The following is a 21587-nucleotide window of genomic DNA, read 5'->3' as shown; positions in this document are numbered from 1 at the left end:
TTATGTGTTTGTACTTAAAGAACAAAATAATCAAAAGAAGATCCAGATCCAGTTGCTCGAAACTACTGCTCATCCTAAGTTAGAAAGTTATGGACAAATTTCCCATTTCCAAATGTGTTGTGGGATTCCCACAGAGATATGAAGAAAAATATGCACATTTGAAAAGGCAATTAACAATCTGGATGCGGTTGAAACAACAAGATCATTCTAATGAAAGCCATGAAATAAAGCAGATGAAAGAAACAGGATGGTTTTTTGTTATTGTTCTCTTTATTCAAAAAGAATATGGCTTATCCTGTGATGGTATAATGCAGGCCAAGTTTTGACTCATTTTGTTAAACATGGCTTGAAAGAAGGCCAGGATTCTTGTAACCTCCTGCTTCAAGGTTACTGAATGTCCTTAGATTTAAGGCTAGATCTTTGTTGAAGGAAAATTATGTACTAAGAGACTATGAAGCTAAGTCTTGCAACAAGGGGAGGGTCCTTTTGAAGGGTGGTAATGCAGCCTTGAGTTTTTATGGCATAGAGTTTTCATTAAGTAAACCCACAGGAAGAACTTTGGATCAGCTAATTTATATTTAAAATGTATTATAGTCATATTTTCTGTAACACAGAAGTAGACCTTCAAGGTTGATGAAAATAGACATCATTTATGTTATTTATTTTATACACATATCTTTTCACTTTAACCAATTGCCCCCATATTATTTTCCAAATTTATAAAGTACAGCAACATTCATACACACACACACACTTTAGAGTACACATTCGTTCCTTTTCCCAACAGTGATCACTTAATTCTTTAGGGACCTTGGGGAACATTGGGTTCAAGAGATTCTGTCGTTCTGTTCTAGATTTTTTCATTTATTTAAATAAAGCCTCAAACAGTGATGAAGTTATTTATGTGTAGAAGTTTCCTTCTCTTTCTGAAAAGCTAAGCTCTATTATTTTTCTTATTCAGTCATTTACCAGAAGCAGAGTTTTCTTGACGTTTGTTATAAATCTATAATGCTGCCATCTATATCTACCTCTTTACCCTGGACATATACCATATTCAAAGGCATCGTTGGCCAAGTAGATGAAGGAGAACAGAGAGGTACATGGGTGAGAAGACTCTATTCCTGAAGCTGATCATAAGAATTTTTTAACCTGTAGCAGCACTACCCAGCATATGCAGGTCATGTTGAGCGTGAGAGGGAAGGCAAAGACTGTGTTACAGCCTGTGCCATAAATACTCCTCCGGTGCAAGGATTTAACCCTCCTTTCTCTCAGAAAGGATATATAGGGCAAAAAAATTGATGTTTATTAAGTACCAGATAGCAGGAAGGAAATGTGCTAGATACTTTCTCTAGTTTATAAACGTTTCCTTTAATATACACAGAAGCTCAATGAAGCAGGACTTTCAATCCTCATTTTATAATTGAAAAAACTTAGGCCCAGAGAAATTTAAAAGTTTTTCCCATACTCAAATAACAGTAACTCTTAAGTTCAAACACAGAAATTGTGTGAGGGTGAATGTGCATACACTAAATTGTAATGATCTGCAGAGAGAGCTACCACGTTTGGGCATTCCCAACATATTGTATAAGTTGAGTCTTTATGGAATGCAGGTGACATTTCTGTAGTTGTCTCATATCTGGAGAGATGCTCAATGTGAATTATTGCCTTGTGCAACAAGTGTTTATTTCACTGAGTTCTCTTCAAGGACTCTTAAGAAGGTTAAATCCTTGCAGCAGAGGAGTACAATCTTGTATATAAAAAACCATAAGGAATCTACTAAAAAATTATTACTAATAATAAATGAGTTTAGAAGTTTTACAGAATACAAGATCAAAACATAAAAGTCAATTGTATTTCGATACACTGTCAATGAAAAATCTAAAATGAAATTAAGAAAATAATTCCAGTTAGAATAGCATCAAAAATGATAAGTTATTTGGGAATATATCTACCCATGGGGAGCAAGATTTTTACAATGAAAACTACAAAAGATTCTTGAAAGACAGTAAAGAAGACCTAAATAAGTGGAAAGACATCATGTGTTCATCATGGATTGGAGTACTCAATATTGTTAAGATGATAATATGCCCCAAATTGATTTATAGAGTCAATGTAATCTCTATCAGAATCCCAGCATACTTTTTTTGTAGGAATTGACAAGCTGATGCTCAAATCATATAGAATTGCAAGGGAACCACAATAGCCAAAATAATTTTTAAAAGAAGAACAAAATTGGAGGACTCATATGTCTCAATTTCAAAACTTACTACAGAACTACAGCAATGAAGACTGTGTGGTATTGACAGAGGATAGCTATAGGGATAAATGGAATAGAATTTACAGTCTTAAAATAAATCCTTATATTTATGGGCATTTTTTTGACAAGTATGCTAAAATAATTCAATGGAAAAGGAATATTCTGTTCAACAAATGATGCTGGGACAACTGGATATGACTTGCAAAGAATGAAGTTGAACTTCTACCTCATGTCATATACAAAATTACTCAAAATGGATCAAAGATCTAAATATAAGAGCTAAAACTATAAAATTCTCTGCAGAAAACTTGCATAAATCTTCCCAACCTTAGATTAGGCAATGGTTTCATAGATATGATACCAAAGTCTCAAGCAACTAAAGAAAACATAAATAAATTAAACTTCATCACAATTAAAACTTTTGTGTTTCAAAGCACCATCACAAAACTGAAAAGACAATCCACCAGATGAGAGAGAATATTTAGAAATCATATATCTGATAAAGGACTTGTATCCAGAAGATATAAAAAATTCTTTCAACTGAACAATACAAGGACAAATGACTCAAGTAAAAATGGGCAAAGGATTTAACAAACATTTCTCCAAAGAAGATAAACAAGTGACCAATAAGTGTCTGAATAGATGCTCAAAATTATTAGTCAATATATTAATTGCAAATCAAAGCCACAATAACATATCTAGTCACACTCACTAGGATAGTGGTAATAATAATAATAATAATTTTTTAAAAAGGCAATAACAAGTGCTGTTGAAGACATAAAGAAATTGAATCCCTCAGACATTACTGGTAGGAAGGTAGAGCATGTAGTTGCTTTGCAAAACAGTTTGGTAGCTTCTCCAAGAGTTAAATCAAGTGTTACCATATGACAGCAATTTCATGGCTAGGTAAAAATACTCACGAGAATTGACATCATATGTCAACACAAAAACTTGTACACAAATGCTAAAAGCAATATCATTCATAATTGCCAAAAAAGTGGAAACAACCCAAATGCCTATGATGAATAGGCAAATGTAAATGATGAATGGATAAATGAAATGAGCTATGTACATATCATGGAATATTATTTAGCCATGAAAAATAATAAAGTATGTACATGCTACAACATGAATGAATCTTGAAAATATTATGATAAATGAAAAAAGCTAGCACAAAATGCCACATATTCTATAATTCTAGTTATATCAAATGTCCAGAATAGGCAAATATATAAAGACAGAGAGTAGCGGATAGATGGAGGGGGGAATGCAGACAGACTGCTAATGAGTGTGAAGTTTCTTTCGGGGTGATGAAGATATTCTAAAATTAGATATTTGGTGATAGTTGAACACCTCTGTGAGTTTACTAAAAACCATAGATTTTTATACGTTAAAAGGATGAATTTCATGGTATGTGAATTATATCTCAACAAAGCTGTTATGAAAAATTATACGTATATATAATGCTAATTATTAAGAACATTGATTGCCTGTATCAGAAGTTCAAATTATCTTGTTTCATGGCAGAGAAAGTAAATGTTTTACAGATGGAATAACAAGATGAATGGCATGTCAAGAATTCTAAAATTCAAGAGCACAGGATGGATCGGGTGTAGAAGATATCAGACTCATGGATAAATATTTGGAAGCTCTTCTAAAATGTGGTGTTGATCTTGATATAAAAAAAGAGTGGATTACAGAAATATTTTTAAATATAAAATAATCAGGAGATGATTACTGATTAGATAGTGATCCTAAGGAAGAATAAGCCATGCATGACTCCATGTTTGCAAGCTTGTGAGGTTGTATAAACATAACGCCATTTTAACAGCAATTGATAGAAACTGAGGTGCTGAGAGACTGTGCAGTATGGGAGGAGGAGTTTTTAGGAATATTCTCTCTGTTACATACAGGTGTTAGTGAAGCATCTGCTATTAAAAATGAGTAACAGTGCAGCGTAGTTTTTAAAATCATGAACTTGAGAGTTAGGCAGAAGTAGGTGTGAATCTTTCCCTTATTGCTATTCCAAGTATTGGGTGGAAAGTGAGTTATCCTCCCCGAATCTTTCTTCATCTCTGAAAAGCAACTCAGGATTTACTTCTTTGTCTAATTGTAATGACTAATTACACTGTTATATATTACAGGCTTAGCAAAACACCTGGGTCACTGTAAATGCTAATATTTGTTTTTTCATACAAATTATTGTCGATATCATTATCTCTGCTTTACATACGCAAGAGCTCAGAATCAAAGAAATCAAGTAACTTGCCTACATGCCCCAAGTCACTCAGTAAGTGGCAGAGTCAGTATTCAGACACAAATCTTTTTAACTATCAAGTCCATGCTTCTGTTATTAAGCAGTTTGCTCTTCAAATCTAAATGGAAATATTAATTTGATGATATGGAACTGAATATGGAAACCAGGTTAACTCTGGAAATATAAACCTCAGTGTCATCTGCATATAGGGGACAATTGAAGGCAGCAAGTTTTTATTATTGTCTTTCTCATGTCTATGGCATTGCTTTATGCGTATACTAACTTCACAGATAAACTCCATATAGTGACGAAGGTAGCACTGCAATGGGATATTCCATTAGCAGCAATCCATTTTTTCCAAGCTAATATCTTCCCTGGGATTAACCATTAAAATCATCGCATAAGGCAGGGTTTTTGAGCTTGGGGTGACACTTGGTCACTGCATTTAGAGAGTGGTTTGTATGAAAAGAATACCTGGAGCAATTAAAGATATGCAAATGTGGACTTCACAAAGCTATGGATGCTGACTGAGGGATGAAGTGAAGAGAAATCCATTCTCTCTCTTCACTCTGGCTGGAAAAAGTCCTCTTCGGAAATTTCAGTGCAGAAAATATTTTAAGTTTTTCAAAGCAAAGATATACAGAGTATAAATCTTAAGATTCATGGATTTCTATTCAATGAAGCACATAAACTATGTTAACAGATGGGGTGATGGCCTGGACTGCGATATTTACAACATCTACAACTGACAAGGGATTAGCATCGGGAATTTAGGAGGAACTTCTGCAGAACAATTAATGAGACAGGAAAAACAATAGGAAATTGAGCAAAGAATATGAATATGATGAGAAGTTAAATTAAACTGGAAAATTCAGATTAAATTTAAACTAATAAATTCACAGTAATGAAAATTCAGATTAATACGATAATGAGATAACATTTTCAGATGATCTGGTTGGCAAAAATTAAAAGACAATAACAACGTTGGAGATCTGGGAAACTTCATTGGCTTATCGCAGCATTGCATATTGACTATACTCTAAAAAAAACAAAAGTTGCACAACTTGATGAAATTAAGTATCATATATTGATGCCCAGAAATCCATTCCTGGATGTTTACCCCAGAGACTCTCTCTCCTTGGTGTCTAAGGGAAAATGAATATGCTCATTTCCATGGTGGTATAATTTGCATATGGGGAAATCTAGACATCTACCTGTAGAGGAAACGATAAGTAGGATTTTGTGGGTATATTCTATGGAATGCAATGCAGGAGTTAAAAGCAGCATACAGCAACTAGACCATGTCGTAAACATGTGATATTGAATTTTTTCTTCACCATTATAGTAGAAACCCTGTTTTCATTTGCTTGTATTGTTTGTTTTGTCTTGCTCTTTTGTTTTCCTCATCTTCCCCTAAAACACCAAATTGCTTTTTTGGTATATTTTTTCATAACATTTTTACTGTCTTTATGTTTCTCTTCATTTTTATAGTCTTTTTTAAAACAAAATATAGCTAATTTTAATAAATTTTTCCTGTTTTTAATCATTTAATTACTGTTAAATATAAATTTATTAGTCTTTTAATTTATAGTTTCTATTTTATCTACTTTCTTTTTCTACTTTTTTCTAAACTATTGTTATGCTTCTATTTTTCTCCTTTTCTGCATATTTTGAATTGATTGATTTCTTATTCCACTTTTTCCTCTACTAGCTTGAAATCTATATACCTTATTGCTATCAATTATGTTAAAAAATTTTAATGCATATTCAACCAGGTTCAAAGGTAACAATCTTAAATGCTTCTGTGAACTATGCTTATTTCTATCCTGTGTTAAGTTTACCTTCTTTGCTTTTTCACTTCAACAGTTGGATATAGTCATAATAGTGTTCTACTGCTCTTGATATTCAGTCCACTCATCTTGCATCTCAGAAGCATTTTAGGTATCACTTTCTGTTTTCCTCTTTCCTGAGGACACGCTTTAGAATTTTGTCTTTTTAGTTTTTAGTCTGTATTTTACTCTCGCCCATAAATATCACTTTCTTGTCTATAAAGAGTAAATTAGCAGTTATTTTCTCTGGGCATTTTGAAACTATTATTCCAGTCTGTTCTCTGTACATATTTACTGTTAAGATATGTCCTGTGTGTGAATTCCCCATATTTAATCTCTTCTTTCTCCATATACAATCTCTTCTTTCTCTTTGACTGTTTTCAGGATCTAATTTTTTTGGTATTTTTTAGTACACTAAATTGTCTCTACATAATGTCTAGCTTGATATGGAATTTGTTTTATTTACCTTTGCTAGGATAAACAGTGATGTCAAACTCTAAAAATTCATAGAGGATAAAACCAATATGGACATCTCAATATATTCAGAAGAAACATATGAAATAATATTCAACACCTATTTATGATTTTTTAAAAAATAATAAGAACACTAGGAAGAGAGTACAATGTCCTCAGTCTGATAGAGCATTGTGAAAAAAATACAAAAACAAAAAACTACAGCTAACATCATCCTTAATGGTGAAACACTACACACTTTCCCTCTAATATTGGGAAAAAGACAAAAATATCCACTAAAACTACAATTTAACATTGTTCTGGAGGCTCTAACAAGTGCCATAAGGCAAGGCAATGAAATAAAAGGAATTCACTTTGGAAATAAATATAATTTGTTCACAAATGACACAATTATGTATATAGAAAATTATAAGGAACCACAAAATAACTTCTAGAATTCATAAGTGAATTCAGTGATACATTCATTAAAAAAATCAATTCTATTTCTATATACTAGCAATAAAAAAACAGAATTTAAAAAATTTAAAATATTACCATTTAAGACAGCATCCAAAAACATGAAGTAGTGATAAATTTAGCAAGATATATTCAAGATCTTTCACATTTAAGCTACAAAACATTGCTAAGAGAAATTAAAGACGACTTATGTAAATGGCAAGATCTACCATGTATTTGGATGGGAAGGCATAGACTATTGTTAAGGTGGAAATTCTCTCCAAACTAATCAATAGATTAAATGTAATTCCAGCAAAATTCAAGAAGGAATTTTGGAGAAATCAACAAGCTGGCTTTAAATTTTATATCAATATGTAAAGAACTCAGAAAAGCCAAAATGTTTTCTTTTGGTGGGGGGCAAGAAACAAGGTAGAAGACCTACGTTACCTGATTTCAAGACGTAATTAGAAAGACACATTAATAACAACAGTTCACTTAAGGATATACACATAGAACAGTAGCCTGCAATAGAGAGATTGAAGATAAACTTACACACATATGGCCCATTTATGACTGGCAATGATGTTAAGGTGCTGGAACAACTGGATATCCATATTTTTTAAAAAGGAATCTTGATCTTTATGTCACACCATGAACAAAAATTACATTTAAATCAATCATAGACCTAAGCTTAAAATGTAAAACTATGAAACTTCTACAAGAAAATAAAAGTGTTTTATGAGAAAATCTTTGTGATTTTGGAGTAAACAAAGATATCTTGGATAGGACCGACAAAGCACAAACCATAAAGGAAAATTTATAAGTTGGGCTTCATCAAAACAAAAAACTTTCGATTGACGGTGGTAAACAAAGGAAAAAGCAATCCACAGATTGGAAGTAAATAATGTTGGCTCATATAAATATGACAAAGGATTTCTCTCCAGAATATACAAAGAAGCTTTAAAACTTAATAAAAGAGAGAAATAAGTTTAAAATAAGCAATTTAATTTGAAATTAAAAATGACTAAATAATTTTAACAGACACTTTGCATAAGATATAAAGTTAGCTATCAAGTACATGAAAAGATACTCAGCATCATTAGTCATCAAGGGAAGGTGAACTAAAATCACAGTGAGATACCTCTATAAGCACTATAATAGACAAATATTAAAATGACTAATAGTAGCAAATGTTGGCAAATATGAGAGTAATTGGAACTCGTATACATTCCTGGTAAGAATGTACAATATTACAGGCCTTTGGAAAACAATTTGCAAGTTTCTTGTAAGTTTACGCATACAACCCAGGAAGTACACCCAAGAGAAACAAAAACATAAAATATTCTTTGTTCTTAATAGTCAGAAACTAAAAACACCTCAAATGTCCATCCACAGGTGAATATATAAACAAACATATGTACATATGTGTCTGTCTGTGCACGTATGTGTGTACACTCACAGTGGAGTGCTACTCAGCAATAAAAATGAACCAACTACTCCTATACAAAGTTTGGATGAATCTCAAAAATATTATGCTGAGTAAAAGAAGTCAGACACAAAAGAGTAAATACTAACAGCTTCAGTTTTTATGAAACTGTAGAAAAGACAAATCTAATGTGCTGTAAGAGAAAGCTGATCTGCAGTTGCCTGGAGCTGAGAGTGGGAAGGACGGTGGTGGAATAACTAGGAAGGGGCACAAGGGAACCATTTGAGTTGATGGAAATGGTCTCCATGGTTACATAGGAGTGTATGCATATATAAAATCTCATCAACCAGTACACTTAAAATAGATACACTTATTATATATAAATTATACCTCAATAAATTTGAAAAAATACCGCCCCAGAGTTACATTATTTATTAATTTTGGAAAATTTTCATTCATTACGTTTTTGAATGTTGCTTATCCTCTCTTTTCTCTAGCAGCTCCTTCTGGAACTTCAATTTGATATACATTAGACCTTTTTATTCTCTCCTTTATATTTACTACTCCTTCATAATCTTCCTCCCTCTATTTCCTTTGCTCCCCCACCAAACTGAATTCTGTGTTATTCTGCCATATCTCTCTTGCAATTCACAAACTCTATTTTAATGTGTCTAATTTCCTATGCGACTCACTCTTTGTGTTAAACATCAATTATATTTCTTTTCTAGAATTCTTGATTAATTTTCATACTACCTGTTCTTAAAACCCAAATGAGAAGATTCTTATGGTTACAGGAATATTTTTAAGAATTTTTATCCTACACAACACACAGTCCAAACCAGTCATTTCTCTTTGCCAATAGGTAAGTTTCCTTTAGGTTGTAGCCTTCAAATTTTGCCTGACTTCTATGTTTTTCACATTGATGTACGAACACATGCAAAACACAGGGAAGGGATACGTAGACAATTACAGGAGAAAAGGGGAATGGAGATTGTAAATGAAGGGAAAAGTAAAATAATATAAAAAATGGGGACTTTATATTGACCAATAATGATTGTGGAGAATGATTAACTCAAAGTTTCTGCAACTAATAAAAAAAAAAAGAAAGGACATGTCAAGTGAATGAAGACTATGTTATATCTGTATCTAAGTAATGTGCTTAGAGTTTTTTGCTTTTCCCCATCATTTGATGTATTGTGTGTGTGGAGCATACTTATACAGATTCATTTAGGTATCCATTTATTTTGCAGACATAGGTCAATACAGAGCAGTTTATTTGCACCACCATTGCATGTTGTGTAAAAGAATTCTAGCTATTTTAAATTCTATTATCCTTTTTAAGAACCAAATGTCAGTGCCTCTCATCTGTAGTCATCATGCCATTCACAAGCTTGCTCAGTCCCTCCTGCACTAAAGTCATTACAAAATAAGGCAAGCAATATAGTCAGATTTAGTCCTTAGATCTCTGCGTGAGTTACTTGTCTTAGAGTTACGCATTGAGTTCTTGCTGAGTTGAGATGAACCTTGGGCACCTGTGGGCACACAGAGACATAGATTTCTTTTTACCTCCTCTTTAGTCAAACTCCAAGTGGTCAGGATTTTGCTTAGGTTTCCTTGCCTCATGCTGCATTTTCCACTCTTATAGGAATTACTCTTATCCTGCCCAACTAACAAGGGTTCTTGCCTTTGCTAGTCTACCACCTCCCAATCACTCTCTCAAGAGCAAGACATATGGTTAATATAATATTTGATTAACTGTGTTAATGGCTATCCATTTCACATTTCCCCAACAATTCATGTGGATTCAGGTTCCTGCACATCCTCACCAATGGCTGTTACTGTCTTTTTGATTATAGCATTCTTGTGGGTATGAAGTAGTACCTCACTGTGGTTTTAATTTTCATAACGTCCATGATTGTTTATTGTGATGGTCTTATTGGCTGATAACTACTTCTATTTCTGCTAAGTTTTCAGGAGAACAACTTAATTCTGTAGCTGCTACTTAGATTTCTGCTAACACATCCTAACAACCTCACTAGGATTCTTTGCATAGAAGGGTCTATTCAAAATATGTTCAATTTTATCATTCCTTTTCACTTTTGGCACTCTGAACTGCTTGGCTACAGCCAGGTCAATGATCCCTCTCAGTCTCTACCTCTTTCCTCAGCAACCTAAATCTAGGTGTGAAGGCCCTTCAGAAGCAAGCCTGTCAGAATTTTTGCACACACATCTGGTTTAACAACAACAACAAAAACCTGATTTTTAATAAACATTGACTATAAAGTAGCTACTAGCTCTGCTGAATTTTAACAAAATAATTCATTCAGATTTTAATAGAGATTTAGTATTAAATTATTAACAGATAGTAAATGTCAATAGATTATTGAAAATATACTGATGGCAAAAAAACTGTATCATCAAAAGCTCTCTTGTGTATAATTAATTCTATTATACAAACAGCAATCATTTTTATAGATTTTTTTTATTAATGCGAGTAGAAGTTAATTTAGACAATTATGAACAATACTTAACATAATTAAGGCAGTATATTTAAGGCTATAGTTTCTGAATCTCTAAATTTAGCAAACTGACTGAGCTAAACATTGGAAACTCAGAACTACACTGGGAGTAGGTTTCTCCCAGACAATAGAAGATTGAAGACAAAATAAAAACAAATATATAACATGTTTAAAAATCCTCAATAACACAGAACCAAACACTCTGCAGGATTCAGTGACTACTGTCAAATCCAGACTCAGTCTCTTTTGCTCACCTCTGAAATATTAACCCAAAATTTGGGATAGCTCTCTGAAAGCTAAGCAACTGAGAAGACATAATTAGACAATTTTCTACATAGACACAAATATTTTTGAAATTGGTAGGAAAAATAAGAAGTAACTCAATTACTAAAATGAAAATGTTGAGGTAAGATGAATGTATCATTTGGTACAGGAATATGAGCACATGAAAGAAGACTAAAAAATGGGCCTTTCTTAATACATAAAATGTATTCAATTTAAGTAAAAGTGGGATTCAAAATGATGAGTTGGGGCCAGCCGGTGGCGCAGTTAAGTGTGCGCAGTCCGCTGCGGCAGCCTGGAGTTTGCAGGCTCGGATCCCAGGCGCGCACACACGCACCACTTGTTAAGCCCTGCTGTGACGGCGTCCCATATAAAGTAGAGAAAGATGGGCACGGATGTTAGTCCAGGGCCAGTCTTCCTCAAGAAAAAAGGGAGGATTGGCATCAGATGTTAGCTCAGAGCTGGTCTTCCTCACAAAAAAAAAAAAAAAAAAAAAAAAAAAAAAATGATGTGTCGGCAATAGAAAGAAGAAAAGAAAGAGTGTGAGGGGTGAGGGATCCGACAGTCAGAACTTGAAGGTTTTCCAGACTTAGACACAGGATAATTTTGAAACCCCAGTTGCTATGCCTATGGGAGGCACCTAACTGTGAAATACTCTAAACAAGTTTGGTCAATACATGAGAAACTGAAGTGATCCAACCATCTTCAGATAGTTGTTAGAGGAACAATGGTCTTCAGATCCAGAAGGCGAAAGTGGGATGGGGAATTTCAACATTTTCATAAAAGCGGCAGCATCTAGAGGCATGTAGTAAACAAAAAAGAGAACAGAGAGGGGTGGCAGGAGATTTAGGAAAACCCAGCCATTCCCCTTCCAGGAGCACTTGCACAGTAAGGATGATGTGAGATTATCTCATAGAAGGAGTCGGGACTTCAAGACCCAGCACAGCAGACTGAGTAATACCTGCTCCTCACCTCTAACACCACCCTACTCTGTCCCAATCCAGCTTGACTACAACAGGAAAGAATGAACACACAGGTATTACTAGATTGTTCTTCCTCTTCTTGAATCCGAGCATTTTATAAATGTTCCATTACCCGCCCTGAAGGATGGAGTATGAAAATACAAACAAACAAATCAAAAACACCCACAAAACCACAAAAGACCAAAACTGCAAACATGCATTGGGAGAAAAACTAACAAACAGAACAACTTAAACACAGTGCCGGATGACCTTCCTATCTGGAACTTAGCATATTTTCACATCCCCATCCTACTCCACTGCAGCCCTTTGCTTCGTCCTGCTAGTTACATGCGTCCTTGTCTCTCTCCTTCCCATCTCATTTTCACAGTTTCCTACTACTACTCTCTCTGTCTAGTAGAATTCTCAGGCCTGGAACTTCTCCATACCAATAGATGACTACCTGGAAATGTAGTGAATTCTCTAAATTTGCACTTGGATGTAATCTCTCGTCATTAAACCACATTTTGGGCTGCCATTTCTGTGCCTATTTTGCCCGAAACACCTAATAATTTGCCCTTTCCTTAAGATAGGTCTACCTCTTTCTCACCATTCCACAAGATTTTAAATCGTAAAATCTTCTTTAAAGATAATGTTCACCCCTCCCCCGGCCCCCCAGTCATGTCCTCTTTCTGTGCTGGTAACACTGCAGAAAGCAGATATCCAAGCTAGCCCGACTTTCCTAATCTAGTGGAATAGAGTTCCTTAAACAGAACTCATGCTCATTAAGTTAACAATTCATCATTTGATACTAGGTATTGATGCTTATTCCATGCCGGGCACTCTGTTGGATATTGGAAACACATTGGTAACAAAATATATACAATCCTTATATTTAGGGAGTTAAATATTTTAGAAGATGGATAGGCATTAAATAATAACCAAAAATATTTAAGGGACAATTACAGTGGGTGATACAGAGAAATATGGGATGTTGAAAAATTATAGATGTCAAAGATAATTTCTAGGGAGATAACATCATTGAATCTAATTTTTAATCCTATAACCCATACTCTAGTCACAATTAAATTACTTATAAAAAATGAACTATGGGGCCGGCCCAGTGGCATAGCAGTTAAGTTCACGTCCTCCGCTTCGGTGGCCCAGGGTTCGTGGGTTCGGATCCCAGGCAAGGACTGATGCACTGCTTGTCAAGCCATGCAGTGGTGGCGTCCAATATAAAGTATAGGAAGATGGGCACGGATGTTAGCTCAGGGCTAATCTTCCTTACACACACACAAAACTATGGCTAGTCAGCAGCAGTACAGTATAGCTGTATTTACTATTAATATAACACAGAGTGAACTGAAGAGATGGTGAATATGTGATATTGTTTATCTGTACATCCTGTCAAATTGGACAATTTAGCTCCAAAAGAAATGTAATGAAACTGTTCGGCAATTGTCAAATATTGGCTTTATTTTGTGTAAACCTAGGCAAAAGAACAGGATCATTACTAACGTATTTCTTTTAAGAGAAATGTGAATTCCCTATTTGGTATATCATATTTTATCCTAAGATTTCTGGATGACTTAAAAGCATTTTATAAACACATCAATTTATTCCTCTTTTTTATACAGAAGTTATAGAATCATGAGCAGCAATTTGCAGCGTACCCTGTGTTGCCATCTACAGCACTGGGAAGTTTAAATGGAAATTTGAAACAATTTTAATATTGTGCACTGTGGCACAGATTTATCTCTATGATTTATCTTCTAATGTAAAACACATTGATGGATACAAATTCCTGGTGATGAATATTTTTCCTTCTCTAGGTAAAATTTAGGATGAGTTAACCAAGTGATTTTCCTAAACATTTTATACTTCCTTTATATTGTTGTTTGATTTTTACATGTAAAAAATGCTTTTAATTTTGGTTTGTATACCACAACAGCACAAAGTAGACTCGTAATGAGGAAATGACAGCCTTGCTAATATAGCCTGAAATCTCCTAATATTAAGTTCCAAACTCCATTCTTTACAGATCTCATGTTTTAAAGACATGACAAAACACTATTCTTTCATGTTTTTTCCCCCCAAAAAGGTTATATGATTTAAATTTATTGTTTAAGAGGATATTTTAGTTGCTACTTATGCTAATTATCCATATATATGCTACTTATACCAAAAGCACAATAGCACAAATATACAATATATATTTACATACTCCATACGTACAGAAACCTGGATTTGTAAACAATAAAAGTGTTTGATAGAAAACTTACAGAATAGGCAGAATTTTTTCTGTAGGTGTCTTTATTTCTTCTTGTTGTCAGCTAACCTATGAATATATAAGGAAATTATTCAGACTGCGAGCAGATAAAGGGAAACAATGACATTGACTGGTAGTAATACACAGTGAGAGCCTCTTTCAATAAATTTCTACAGTGATACTGTCTCCGCTTGTACATCAGCCCAAATAAACTTTGAAATCCCCTTAGAAATAAGTAACAGAAAATTTCTAGAACTACAGTTTAAAAAACCTGCATGCCAACTTAAACTTGTTATATTGTAAAGCAGTTTACTTGATGAAATATAACTGTATGTAACTCTAATGTCTTGTATTTACAAGTTGCAAATATTTTATACAAAATATTTCATCTAGTCTTCACAGAGGCATTAATAAGGAAGAAAAGATCTGCTATAATTCAGTTATCTCAGATCTCAGCTAAGATAGCTAAGGTCCAGTTATTTCATGCCTGTTTCTCTCTTACGTCATCTAGATGAAAATTGATGCCACAGCAATATAGTTCTTAATTTGCTCATTAATATATCCCTGGTGCCTGAACAAGCCAGGAACATTGAGGGCACTCATATGCTCGTTGAATGAGTGAATGAATGAATGAGTGCAAGAACATCCTGTTAACGTCCCACAACTATTTAAACTATTTCAGGGCTCTGTGTGCTGTGCCACCAATTACCTATTGATCTCTTCACTTTATACACAGACAAAAAAAAAAAAAAGAGATTGATTGAGGCCAAAACTAAAAATGGTATTCTAGTATTCTTAGAAAGATATTCATTTGATCCAAAAGTCTTTCCATATAGCTAATTAATAAGCTTCCTGAGTAAAAGTCTGTTCTATTTTGCTGCCACCATGTTTTACAGAACAGTTTGAAAAATATGGCAGAAGTATTCATATTGTCACACCAAATATATAAAAGAACAGTTCTACATAGAGGTGAAATCACCTCACTTATATTTCTTAATTGATGAAAGTAACATATATGCTTTTGCACAGGTAAAATTTAAACACAGTAAAATATAGACATTTTATTTCTGCAATTCAATGAGGTTTCAAGAATGCACACACACATGTCATCAACAACCTAATTAAGACGTAGCACTTTTCTGCCACTCCACAGAGTTCCCTCATGCTCCCTCCACTTAGTCCCCAATCCCCCTAGGAAATCAATGTTATGATTTCTTTCACCAGAAATTAGTTTTAAGTTTTGTTTTATAATTTAATATAAATTAAATCATATATTATATACAATTATGAGTCTGATTTCTCTTACTCAACATAAGGTTTTTGAGATTCATCATTGTTTTTGCAATTTCGATAGGAGTTTTTAAATTGCTGAGTAGAATTCCATCACATAAATTTAGAAAAATTTATCTTCCCACTCTTTTGTTGATGGATATTTGAGTTGTTTCCAGTTTGAGGCTATTAAAATAAACTTGTAATGTATATACAATTATAATATTATTCCTTTCACATATTTTGCTTTTAATTTTTTTACTCTATTTTGCTTTTTAAGTTAGTAATTTAGAAAATTGATTTAAACTTTTCTTATTTTCTAATAAAAACATTTAAACCAAAAAATTTTCCTTTAAACATTGTTTTCACTACATCCCACAAATTGTAATATATTTTACTTTCGTTATCTTTCAGTTGAAAATAATGTGCCTGGTGGTATCTGTTTTAATCTAAGGGATATTTAGATGTGCATTGTTTAATTTCCAAATACATAGATATCTTCTGGATAACTTCTTGTTACTGATTACTAATTTTCTTCTGTTTGGTCAGTAAACATGTACTCTGTAAAATAGCAATTGTTTTTTTAAATTTATTGAGTCTAATTTTATGGCTCACTTTATGGTCATTTTCGTTAAAAATTCCATGTTCACTTTAAAGAATGTGTGTTCTGCATTGTTGGGTGATGTGCTCTAAAAATATCAGTTAGGGCATTTGTGTCTAGTGTTGTTGAATGATCTAGTTCCTTATTGATTGTTCTGAATGTTCTATATGGCTACTCACTGTATGTATGTTTCATCTATTAAAAATAATTTCTATAATTTGGAACTATGATTGTGGACATATCTCTTTTTCTTTTTTATGTTGGTTTTGCCCTATGCATATGTGCTTTTCTAACTTTGATATTAAGTAGCACTGTTTCATTCCTGATATTTGTTATTTGTGTACTCTCTTTCTCTTTTTCCTGGTAAGTATGCCTAGACGTTTATAATGATCTTCTCAAAGATACAACTATTTTGTCCACTAATTTTCCTTTTTATTTTCTCTTTTCTATTTCACAGATTTCTGCTCTGATTATTTGATTTTTTTCTACTTTAAGTTTCATTTGCTTTTATCACCTTTTTCGAAACTATTTTTTAGAGCAGTTTTGGATTCACAGCAAAATTGAGAGGAAGGTACAGAGATTTCCCATATACATACGCATGGCCTCCCCAATCAACAACATCTCCCACCAGAGTGGTACAACTATTACAATTGGTGAACCTACATTGACACATCATAATTGACAAAGTCCATAGTTTACATGAGGGTTTACTCTGGGTGCTGTACATTCCATGAGTTTGGACAAATGTATAATCACATGTACCCACCATATGTATCATAAAGAATAATTTCACTGCCATAAAAATCCTCTGTGCTCTGCTATTCATCTCTCTCTTCCCCCTAACCCCTGGCAACCACTGATCTTACTGTCTCCTTAGTTTTGCCTTTTCCGGAACGTCAAAGAGTTGGAATCATACAGTATGTAGCCTTTTCAAAATTGTCTTTTCACTTAGTAACATGCATTTAAATTTCCACCATGTCTTTTCATGGTATGATAGCTCATTTCTTTTTATTGCTGAATAATCCGTTGTCTGGATGAACCACAGTTAGTTATCCATTCTAAGGATCTATCTATACTGCAGAACATCTTGGTTGCTTCCACATTTTTGCGGTTATGAGTAAAGATGCTATAAACATTTGAGTGCAGTTATTTGCATGGATATGTTTTTGACTCCTTTGGGTAAATACCAAAGAATGCAATTCCTGGACCATATAGTAAGAGAATGTTTCGTTTTACAAAAAAACGCCAAGCGGTCTTCCAAATTGGCTATGCCATTCTGTGTTCGCACCAGCAATGAATGAGAGTTCCTGTTGCTCAACATCTTGGCCAGCATTTGGCGTTCTCAGTTTTTGGATTTTCACCATTTTAATAGGTGTGTAGTGGTATTTCACTGTTGTTTGAATTTGCATTTCCCTGAAGACATATTTTAAGCATCTTTTTATGAGCTTATTTGTCATCTGTATATCTTCTTTGGTGAGCTGTGTCTTAAGCTCTTTGGTCTATTTTTAAATCAGGTTGTTTGTTTTCTTATTGTTGAGTTTTAAGAGTACTTCGTGTATTTTGAATAACAATCCTGTATCAGATATGTCTTTTGCAAATATTTTCTCTCAGTCTGTGGCTTGTCTTTAGTCTCTTGATAGTATCTTTTGCAGAGCAGAAGTTTCAATTTTAATGAAGTCCAGCTTATCGATTCTTTCATTCATGGATTGTGCCTTTGGTGTCTAATCTAAAAGTCATTACCTAACCTAAGATCATCTGGATTTTCTCCTATGAAATCTTCTATGAGTTTTACAGTTTTGCGTTCTACATTTAGGTCTACGATCAATTTTTAGTTAGTTTTTGTGAAGGGTGTAAGGTCTATGTCTAGACTCATTTTTTTACATACGCTTGTTCAGTTGTTCTATCACCATTTGTTGAAAAGAGTATCTCTGCTCAATTGTATTGCCTTCGCACCTTTTTAAAAGATGGGTTGAGTATATGCATAGGGGTGTATTTCTGGGCTCTCTATTCTGTTCCATTGATCTATTTATCTATTTTTTCACCAATACCACCCAGTCTTGATTACTGTAGCTTTATAGTAAGTCCTGAAGGTGGTTAATGTCAGTTATCCAACTTTCTGCTTCCCCTTCAATATTGTTGACTACTCTGTATCTTCTGTCTCTTCATATAAACTTTAGAATCAGTTTGTCAATATCTACAACATAATTTGCTGGAATTTTGATTGGGATTGCATTGAATCTATATATCAATTTGAGAAGAAATGGCATCTTGACAATATTGATTCTTTCTATTGATGAACATGGATTATCTCTCCATTTGTTTAGTTGATTTTTTTTCAACTGAGCATTATATTTCTCCTCATATGTGTATTGTATAAGCTTTGCTAGATTTATACCTAAGTATCCCATTTTTGGGGGTGCTGCTGTAAATGGTATTGTGTTTTTTATTTCAAGTTCCACTTGTACATTGCTGATATATAGGAAAGTTATTGTTTTTCTCTATGTTAACCTTGTATATTACAACCTTGCTCTAACTGTTTATTAGTTCCAGTAGGTTTTGTTTTGATTATCAGAGTTTCTACATAGGCAATCATGTCATCTGCAAACAAAGACAGTATTATTTCTTCCTTCCCAGTCTGTATACCTTTTATTTCCTTGTCTTACCTTATTGCACTAGCAAGGATTTCAAGTATGATGTTGAAAAGAGTATTGAGATAGGGTATCCTTGCCTTGTACCTCATCTTTGTGGGAAAGCTTCGAGTTTCTCACCATTATGTATGATGTTAGCTGTAAGCTTTTTGTAGCTAGTCTTTATCACATTGAGAAAGTTCTCCTTAATTCCTAGTTTACTGAGAGTTTTTAACATGATTGGTCTTGAGTTTTGTAAAATGTTTTTCTGCATTTAATATGATCATATGATTTTTATTTTTTTACTTAGTCCATTGATGTGATAGATTACATTAATTAATTTTTGAATGCTGAACCAGTTTTGTATACCTGGGATAAACCTTCTTTGTCATGGTGTATAATTTTTTTGTAAATTGTTGGATTTGATTTGGTAATATTTGATTCAGGATTTTTTGCATGTATGCTCATGAGAAATACTGGTCTATGGTTTTCTTTACTTATAAAGTTTTGTCTGATTTTGGTATTAAGTTACTGCTGGCCTAATAGAATGAGTTAGGAAGCACTCCTTCTGCTTCTATCCTTTGAAAGAGATTGCAGAGAATTGGTATAATTTCTTTCTTAAATATTTGGTGAGATTCACCAGTGAATCCATCTGAGTCTGATGCTTTCTGAATTGAAAGGTTATTAATTAATAATTCAATTTATTTAATATATATATAGACTATTTAGATTTTCTATTTCTTCCTGTGTGAGTTTGGTAGGTTGTGTCTTCTGAGGAACTTGTTCATTTCATCTGGGTTATCAAATTGTGGGAATGAAGTTGTTCACAGTATTCCTTTATTATGCTTTTAATGTCCATGGGATCTGTAATGATGTCCTTCTTTTATTTATGCTATTAGTAATTTGTGTTCTCTTTTTCTCTTAGCCTGGCTAGAGGTTTATCACTTTTATTGATCAATTCAAACAGCCAACTTTTGGTTTTGTCTATTTTCTCTATTGATTTCCTATTTTTAATTTTATTGATTTCTGCTCCAATTCTTAATTCTTTTCTCCTTTTACTTTGGATTTAATTTACTTTTCTTTTTCTAATTTCCCAAAGTGAAAGCTTAGATGATTAATTTTAAATCTTTCTTCATCTCGAATCTACGCATCCAATGCTATAAATTTCCCTCTAAGTATTGCTTTCATTGCATCTCACAAACTTTGGTAAGTTGTGTTTTCCTTTACATTTAATTCAAAATATTTTTCAATTTCTCTTGAGATTTCTTCTTTGACTCTAGTGTTATTTAGAAGTTTGCTGTCTAATTTCCATGTATCTTGGGGTTTTCGAGTTATCTTTTTGTTATTTATTTATTTATAACAAATAGTTATCTATTTGTTATTTATTTCGAGTTATCTATTTGTTATTTGACTTCTAATTTAATTCCATTGTGATCTGAGAGCAGACATTGTATGATTTCTATTCTTTTAAATTTGTTAAGATGTGTTTTATGGCCCAAAATGTGGTCTGTCTTGGTACATGCTCCTATGAGGTTGAGAAGAATTCATTCCTTTATCGATATGTAATGCCTCTTTTTATCTCTGATAATGTTCCTTGCTTTGAAGTTTGCTCTGTCTGAAATTCATATCGCTGTACCTTTGATTAGTGTTAGCATGGTATATTTTTCTCCATTCATTTACTTTTAATCTGTATGTGTCTTTATATGTAAAGTGAGTTTATTATAGACAACATATAGTTGGGTCTTGTTTTTTAATTCACTCTGACAATCTCTGTCTTTTACTTGGTGCATTTAGACTAATGAAGTTCAAAGTGATTATTGATATATCTGAAATAATATCTGCCATATTTGTTATGTTTTCTATTTGTTGCTTTTGCTCTTTGTTCCTATTTTTGTCTTACATTCCTTTTCTGACTTTTGTGGTTTTAGCTGAGAATTTTAAATGATTCTATTTTCTCTCCCCTCTTAGCATATCAGTTATACTTCTTTTTTTACTTTTTTTAGTGGTTGCCTAGAGTTTGCTATTCACATTTACAACTAATGCTTCATATAATACTATACCACTTCATGGGTAGCATGAGTAACTTATAACAATAAAATAATTATAATTCTTCCCTCCCATCCCTTGTATCATTGCTGTTATTTATTTCACTTATATATAATCATTCATAAGCATATATACATAAGTATATATAATCAAATTTATTGTTGATATTATTATTTTGAACAAACTGTTATCTGTTAGGTCAATTAGTTTTTATCTTACTTTCACATATTCCTTCTTCAGTGCTCTTCCTTTCTTTATGTAAATCCAAGTCTGACCCTCATTATTTTCCTTCTCTCTAAAGAACTTCTTTTAACATATCTTGCAAAGCAGGTCC

Source organism: Ceratotherium simum, chromosome 4 (genome assembly GCF_057802395.1).
Source record: "Ceratotherium simum simum isolate JZ-2026a chromosome 4, ASM5780239v1, whole genome shotgun sequence".
NCBI classification, from domain to species: Eukaryota; Metazoa; Chordata; class Mammalia; order Perissodactyla; family Rhinocerotidae; genus Ceratotherium; species Ceratotherium simum.
Note: the sequence above shows the minus strand (reverse complement) of the source record.